The 8,236-nt window shown below is 41.6% G+C and overlaps 1 long non-coding RNA gene across 4 annotated transcripts; it reads left to right on the top strand.

Annotated features, from left to right (window-relative positions):
* On the top strand, window positions 1-7,576 carry LOC118452109. Of its 4 annotated transcripts, none has more exons than XR_004841771.1 (5): window positions 1-288; window positions 714-1,949; window positions 2,732-3,942; window positions 5,593-5,755; window positions 6,764-7,576. It is a non-coding gene; the product is annotated as an uncharacterized LOC118452109 (long non-coding RNA). The 4 variants fall into 4 exon arrangements; XR_004841769.1 differs by having other exon boundaries at window positions 1-1,949; window positions 2,732-3,613; window positions 3,719-3,942; XR_004841770.1 differs by having other exon boundaries at window positions 1-1,949; window positions 3,719-3,942.
* Window positions 7,577-8,236: the final 660 nt, after the last annotated feature.

Genomic DNA, 8,236 nt, shown 5'->3' with positions numbered 1-8,236 from the left:
CCAATTCTCTCCCTCATCCCACAGGGTTGGGGAGTGAGTGAGTGGCTGGGGGGTGCTCAGCTGCCAACCGAGCTGCCACTCCTCTGTAAATCATAACAGCAGTGCCCCAGGCACACGACATCTGAATGGTGGGACACAATCGGCATCCACTGAGCATCTGCAGATTAGGAGTGCAGCAGCGTACAGGAGGATTAGCCATGGAAGTTTAGAAGAAATCACAAGTATGACAAGAGATCTCCACTCAGCAAAACATCATATTAAAGATGGAGGAAGTCAGAAATATAAAAGGTGTGGTATTTACAAAGACAGCTGAGTGAGTCTTCCAATAGCCACGTTCATTCACATGTTTCCAGGCTCTCCTGACTGAGGGTGGGGTCCCGCAGGCACCAGCTTTCCTTGCCCTGCAATCCTGACCCACTCCAAAGGCAGTGCTCCAAAGTCCCCTCTCTCCAACTGATAAGGGGACATGAGTCACAGGGCAAAAATTCTGTATGATCACAGTATATACCATCCCTTTTCCATTATTAAACATTAGCAGGGGATTTAATGAAAAAATACAATGTGTCCTAACTTTGAACTAACTTTGAACTGGCTCAGCCACTCAGCTTTCTTTTAACTAAGTTCACTTTAAAGTAGTCTTTTCAAAAAGTCTAAGCATGCTGGAAAAAAAAGAAAACTAATTCTGTGGCTTGCCTTACGTCCCTTCCACACAGGAATCCTCTCTCCAGCTTGTGTATTTGGATCCTGGGCAAATGTTTGGGGGGATAGCAACAGCTGAACCAGTGACTCTGTCAGATCTCAAGACTGTGAAATGCTGTCATTCCTCTGTGATTTACAGCAACGAGGCAAACAAAGAATTGTCTTAACACGGATTAGTGAAAAAAAAGCATTATTTTACTCCTACCCGTGTTCTCAAACATTTGGAAGTCTTTTTCTTCCTCACATGGGACAAAATACTTCAGCACTAACAACAGATTATCAGCCACTGAAAATAAAGTTTCTAAGTGTCAGTGACCTTTATTACTGTATTGCAACCAGTGTGACCTACGATACGGTACATTAATTAGTAGGTGGCAAGTAAGTTGGTTTTGAGCTAAATCTGGTGCAGTTTTACGAAAAGCAGTGGAGCATCTGAGAAGGCATAACTAAAGGGACAGCATGGTGCAAATGTAGAGAGGGAGTAAGGACGGGTGAAGCAGGAGAAACTGGCCCAGAGGCAGGAACTGAGGCCAAAAAGAAAAAGGGCTATAGCAATGACTGCTGCCAAGAACATTGTCTCAGAAAGCTGACAGCAGGACTGGGTTGGCCAAGATTTACTGCAGGTGATGTCTGTCAGGTTGCCATAGGCAGGGTGGTGCTGCGTCTGAAAAGGTGGGGCCCAAAAGCAGTTGCAATGAGTTCATTTTCTTCAGCAACTGCCTAAAACATAAAAGATGTTCTTATCCCCTATACAGAGCAAGGCAGATGTATGTAAGGAGGTAGAAGAGGTAATTGTGCTGAGGTAGTAATGAGGTCATGTAATGAATTAAGCCAAGGTGAATTAGTTTAATTGAAACATAGCATGGAAAAAATTTTTTAGGCAGGGAATGGAGTAAGTGAGGTATGGCTATCCCAGAAATGCTGGCCAGACCTTCGGAAAAAGTTTTAAAGGCTGGATTATGAAGGAGGTGTCTCAAGCAAGAAGATTTTCACTAAGTAAAGGAATTGTGCCCTGTGTCATCTTGTCTGCAAATCCTTTATGTCCATATGTATGATCGCTCTATATAATTTTCTGTCACCATGTAAAATGCCTATTGCAGAAAGCCCTTTAGTCAAAGGAAGATGTTCCAGTTATTACTTGATTTGTCTTTTGATGTGAACCCCTTGGAAGGAAACTTGCCATGCTGTTTGGACTCAGCGAACCCAGATAGAAATACGCAGTAGAGGAATACTACAGGACACAGAAGCAGGTAAATAAGATCTGTGTCTTGCTTAGGAGAGTGGAGAGGGTGTGCTTCATTAGGCTTTGTTTAACTCTGCTATTATGCTTTATGCCACAAAAGATGTTAAAAGCTGATTTCAGCCCTGAACAATCTGCTGTTGGACCAAATTTGGCTCTATAATACTTTTTTCACTGTTTTACTTAAAGCTATTTGAAAGCTTTAGTAGACCTTTGAGCATGATTATTAGTTTATGTTTCCTATTAGATGCACCAGTCCTCCTGTACTGTATGTTCTGAAGTTACTACATTTAAGCTGGATTTTGATTGTAAATGATATTGGAAAGTGAACAAACAAAAAGTCAAGACAACCTTAGGAGTTTTAGTCCCCAAACTGAGGAGGTGGAGGTGAATGGCAAAGGTGAAGTAGATGTGTGGCCAGATTGTTCACTTCAGTATCACTTTTGATAGCAGAATCAGAAATCAATGTTGGCCTAGGCTTTAGGGACAAATATTGGCCCCAGTTTTGGGGCCAAAGTCAGGGTATTGTGTACCTCCTGAGGGAAAAATCTTAAGCAATAGAGGAGCACCTTAGAAAATTCTGTCTAATTGCAAAGGACTCTTGGGAATGGGGGTGATACAAAACCCCTCCCAAAAAACAAATTCTAAAATGTTGTTCTGTCACCACTGAAAGTCTCTAGAAGTGCGTAGCCCTATTGCAACACTCCTGTTTTTATTAGTGTTGTTGGCTGTTGGGTAATCCAGCTGAATAATGTAACATAGCTCCAATTATCCTTTACTAATTCCTGCCAGGAAAAAAATAACCTGCCCTGCTTTGTCATGCTGAGAGACTGGTTATTGACAGCTGCAATCATGGTTTTTCTGCTGGATGTTCAGCTGATGAAAGACATATCCCAGTGTTTCCTGAAGAAACACTGCAGAGATCAACCAGGTGAAATTTTGTAACTAAGGATGGATGAAAATTGTGGTGAAGTCAAGGTTTTCTAGCAATAAAATTCTACAGAAAAGACAGGATTTTCTTTAAACATGGGGGAATAGAAGCTTATGAACTTTATCATTTTAAGCTCACTTTGCATTGTTGAGGACTGCCTATAAAAGAAGGGACCCCAAAAGTTGTTGAAACTGTCTGAGTCTGTATTTCAGGTTCTCATTTGATAGATTTACACATGTGGCTTTCTTAATATTAGGTGTGTTATAACTGCGTTTTAAAAGGGGGCCTCAGCCCTGGTAGCATATTCCAAGATCTTCCACTTGAATTTGATTCTCATTCATCAAATGCTATTATTATTTCCCTGTAACTGTCTTAAATTTGAACCTTTGATACACAAACTTATTTAATTGTGTTTTATCAGGCTTGAGTAGGGGAGGAAGTAACTTGAGAGCAAAAGGGTAGCGGAGGAGGCTTTGCAGTTGGGACCCAGCTTGAAACATGAGCCAGAGGCGACTGCAGCTCACCCGTCCTGCTCTAACACTGATTTCTTGCAGCTTTTTGCTGCTAAAGCAAAACTGGTCCATTTCTAAAACACAACAGCAGATTTGTGGCTGGTGTTTCCACATTGTTACTTTTCAAGATTTATTTTAAATATTTTCTGTGGCTTCTGGTATTGCCAATTACTTGATCACATAAGCTACAGCCGTAAGTCAGCCATATATGATGGATCCTCTATGCTCAAGGTAACTAGAAGCACCAGGACAGCTATCATTTTTAAGTGCCCCTAATGGAAGATGTCAAAATTAGTTGCCTTTTATCTAATGAATGTTTTACTGTTTTGTCTTCAGGAACATGGAGATGGTGGAGAGAGCCCTGAGAGAAATGACAGGGACTCTTGGAATGAAAAAAGCCACCTTGGGGTACAGGGTGTTGAAGACTGTCGTGGTTTAACCCCAGCCGGCAACTAAGCCTCACACGACTGCTCACTCGCTCCTCTGCGGTGGGATGGGGGAGAGAATCAGGAGAGTAAAAGTGAGAAAACTCGTGGGTTGAGATAAAGACAGTTTAATAGGTAAAGCAAAAGCCGCGCGTGCAAGCAAAGCAAGGAATTCATTTGCTGCTTCCCATGGGCAGGCAGGTGTTTGGCCACCTCCAGGAAAGCAGGGCTCCATCACGCGCAACAGTGACTTGGGAAGACAAACACCATCGCTCCAAACATCCCCCCCCTTCCTTCTTCTTCCCCCAGTTTCTATACTGAGCATGACGTCATGTGGTCTGGAATAGCCCTTTGGCCAGTTGGGGTCAGCTGTCCTGGCTGTGCCCCCTCCCAGCTTCTTGTGCACCTGGCAGAGCATGGGAAGCTGAAAAGTCCTTGACTTAGTGTAAGCACTGCTCAGCAATAACTAAGACATCAGTGTGATATCAACATTCTTCTCATACTAGATCCAAAACGCAGTGCTATGCCAGCTACTAGGAAGAAAATGAACTCTATCCCAGCCAAAATCACGACAAAGACAGATCAGTTAAGGATACAGTGGGTTTCTCCCAAAGTGCTTTTGCAAATATTAATGAAATTTCAGAATGTGACCCAAAAAGTGTCTGAACGACTAAATACTGAATGTTGCTGTTGCAATATATCTCTGATTAAAGTAATTTATAGGCTATGCATGAATCATTAGCATGCCATGGCATTAAATATCTCTTCCCTTTGCCCAGTGCAGCATGATTTTAATGTTCAGTAGAGAAAAAACCCAACAAAATTATTGAAGAGAAAAAGGAGTTTTGTGAGGAAGAACATGGGCTGTGTGGCATCTACTACTTTATTTAAGTTGGAGCCTCTGTCATCTGGTTCCCATTTAACTGAAACTCTTATTTTCTGATGCATGGATCTTGGATCTGTTGTTAGCTGATCACTTCTGGATATGGAAAGCTTACTGCTTGGGGCAGTACAGTGCAATTCAATATCCTGGTACACCTAAATCAGCCTGTGAAGTCCTCTTTTGTTCTGGGAAGCTGCAGATTTTTTTTGTTGTTCATCAGAGTAGCAGAAGGAAAAAAAAAAAAAACAAAATCTGTAGCTGACTGAAAACATGTAAAATTTACCTTTTAAAATATTCAGCAAAGTGGCTGAACACTACTAATCATGGTTTTATTAATTCTTGCTTTCCAGGTTTCCTATTCTTTTTGCAAACTAAAATGTTGGTCACTATTTGTAAGAAGGTGAACTGGCCTTATAGATCAAACAAGCTAATAAAAGAAGAATATACTTGTCGTAGTTAATGTCCTTCTCCTTAGTTAATGTCCTAAGCTACTCTGCATTGCACATTTTTGATTACTTATATGCAGGAAGAAAGTGAGAAGGATATCTGGAAGACTGGATTATGGAAAGTACTATGCAAGACGAGTTTTCTGGACAATACTTTTGAAGAGATGTCTAAATTATGCTTTTCCCTGACAGTTTCATTGTAGCTGAGAAAAAGCATGTCCAAACTTTGGTTTTGCATGGGCCTGTGTGGTTTCTGGCTGGCTAAACGGAATAAACAAAATTCTCCAGTCGCTGGGCTGTCAGTTGAAAATGCAAATCAGTGCTGTGCTGTTGTGTGTGCTAACCTTCTTTCCTTTAAAAAAATAAAAGGTTAAACTGATGGCAGCAGTTTAGAGCATGATGATTTTTTTACGAGAGCAATATTCCCCCCAAAAAGCTGTTTTCTTTCTCAACTAGTGAAACCCAAGTTTCAGAAGTGCAGTCACTGAAAGCAGACGTTTCATCCATCTACATGCAAATGGCCACTATAAACCATGCTTGAGTCTCACAGGGAAGATTGGAAGTGACACAGCCTCCAAGCAAAACTGGGAGCTCAGCCTATTTCTGCATAACAAGTGCTGTAAGTGATTGAAAGCCATGAATTTTCCATCACTTTCTCACAGGCTGTCGAGTGTCTTGTTTCCTTGGCATTTCTGTTTCTTCCTAATTTCACAATTGGAAAGTTGAATTCTTCATCTTTCAACTCCTGCTGTATAAACCAGTGGTCAGCATCAATAAATGTTCCAGCTAAGATGGCACGGTCCTACAGGCCTGTCTGCACTGCTGGATGAAATATTGAATCTTAGATTATTTCCATTACACAGAACAGTTTTATGATAATTCTGTTGCATATTAAGTCCCGGGATTTGATAATGTAATGCTGTGGTCAAAGCAGTGGAATTTATTCCCGTTAGTCATTCTCTCATCTGTTTTCTTTGTTGTTTTGGTTTTGTTTTGGTTTTTTTTAAATTTGACTTCCCTTCAGAATCATAGCCCACTGGAGAGACAACTTACAGCTATGCCATTCCTTGTTCACATTCTGAATTATGTCTTTAAGTGAGGGCTCTGATTTTTTTCTTTCAGCTAGTGCCAATGCCAATAACACTGTCTCGAGGAGGCTACTGTTCTGCATGTAGCACAATAAACCTTTGGGAAGGAACAACCATTTCCATCATCAGTTTTAACGTTTCACTGCAAGGCAGAAAATGCCCCCACCGTCCCTTTGCTTGCTTTGCTGCTCTTACTGGCTTTCTCCTGATTTCATAAATAAGCAAAGGACAACAGAGAAGGCTTGAGATCAGCCAATTCTGTCTGGTAAGATACACAGGAGGCTCCATTTCACCCCTACTGGGGTTTTGGCAGGTTGCCTCTCTTTGCTGCTTCTAGTTTGTACCTGATGATATCTGTGTTGGCAAGTTGGGCATAAAGGGTGAGATCTGGAGGGAATCTTTCTGTGATTCACAGGCCTGCTGTGAACCTGCTCCATCAGCTCAATTGGGTTCCACTTGTTGAAAAATCAAATGGAGTTGTTTGTTTGCTTTACCTCTTTTTGGAAGGTAACTGAAAGGAACTTTTTCTCTTTCTGCAGCATCATTTTCTCATCTTTTGTCATCCAAGAGCAATCATGACTACATGCAAACTACCACTGATAATTGACGAACAAGCCCATGGGGCCCCAGCCTAACTGCTTCTCTCTGTCACCCCAGGGCTTGAGGTTGCAGGACAAGCAGCAGATTCCTGTTGCTGATGTCTCTGGTCTGACGTGGCAGCAGTTCTAGATGCGTCTCCAAAAGAGGCAGCTGAGCTATGATCCACCCATCCAATTCCCATGCTTCAGCAGTTCTAATTGGGGATCCAGCCCTGTTTTTGCCAGGTGCTGCACAAATATGAAATAGAAGATGGTCTTTACCAGCAAGAACCTACCTTTAGTTCAGAAGAGATGATAGCAGGTTGTATGCTGCGAGTGAAAGGGCAGTGCTCATGCCTCCATGTGAGCTCGGAAGGAGAGAGCTGAGTCTTTGGTAGGGCACGGCCTCGCCAAACCCCAAAGTTCAAGCCCCTTGTGACCAAACTGGCTTTGGACTCGGGCGGTCTTCTGCAGCTTAAGGCATGACAGGTCATTTCTGGCACTTCTCCCCCCTGCTGAAAGACAGATATTTTCTAGTTGTTGACAAAAAAGAACAAAAAAGTAATACTGGATCCCAGTCTATGTCCTTGTTAAGCATTTAAAATACCTCTTCTGGAGAACAGCGAGCTCATCATCAAACCTTTCATCAAACCTGCAAAGAGGGGTTCTCCTGTGACATTGTAAGAAGTCTACACTAAATGCTTTGACAAAAGCCATGCACGCTCCGAAATGAAATCTTATTTACTGTGGTGTTATTAAAGTGCTAAATAAACAGACAGACTCAGAAGGGCTGGTAGGATGTGGGCGGGTGAATAAATGAGCTTTGATGCTAATGTCAGTCAATGCTAATTCCTATCCTTTGAAGCAAGTCTGATAAACACAGCTGCCAGAAGTGTGATCTGGAATTGCTCTAATTAAATTACATTTTCACTGGAATGAAAGCAGCCGAGCACCTTGCTTTGTTTCCTTTCTAGCTGGACTAATTCAGAGAATAATGACTTCCCAGTTCTTTCATGACCAGGTAGGGAGGGTAAGGTTTGTTAAAAATATATATAAGGATCTGAGTATGCACAAAACGATCATATGAAATTTTGTATTCATGTTCCTTTTATTGTATTGGCTACTCAGGATTTCTATCTTAACTTAGAATCTGAGATCTTCAAGGGGGAATTATCGGTACTGGCTGCTAACCACTTTTTACCTAAAAATATGGGGAGATTTTAGTAAGTCACTCAAGTTTGTCTCTTAAGTAAGTTTATGCGTTAATAGTAGAAGACAGACAAGGGTGTTTCAACGGTTATGAACTGTTTAACTGCTGATCATGGACTGGGGATGAGAATAAGATGTCACTGTAAAGACAGACATCAAGGGAGAAAAGATAAGAAACTGAAGACAGATGATTTCTGGATAATCCCTCATTTTTTGTCTCCTCCT

This window comes from Egretta garzetta, unplaced genomic scaffold, assembly GCF_000687185.1.
Source record: "Egretta garzetta isolate BGI_Z169 unplaced genomic scaffold, ASM68718v1 scaffold130, whole genome shotgun sequence".
In the NCBI taxonomy this organism is placed as follows: domain Eukaryota; kingdom Metazoa; phylum Chordata; class Aves; order Pelecaniformes; family Ardeidae; genus Egretta; species Egretta garzetta.
The sequence above is the reverse complement of the archived record's forward strand: the minus strand, read 5'-3'. Positions and strand labels throughout refer to the sequence as shown.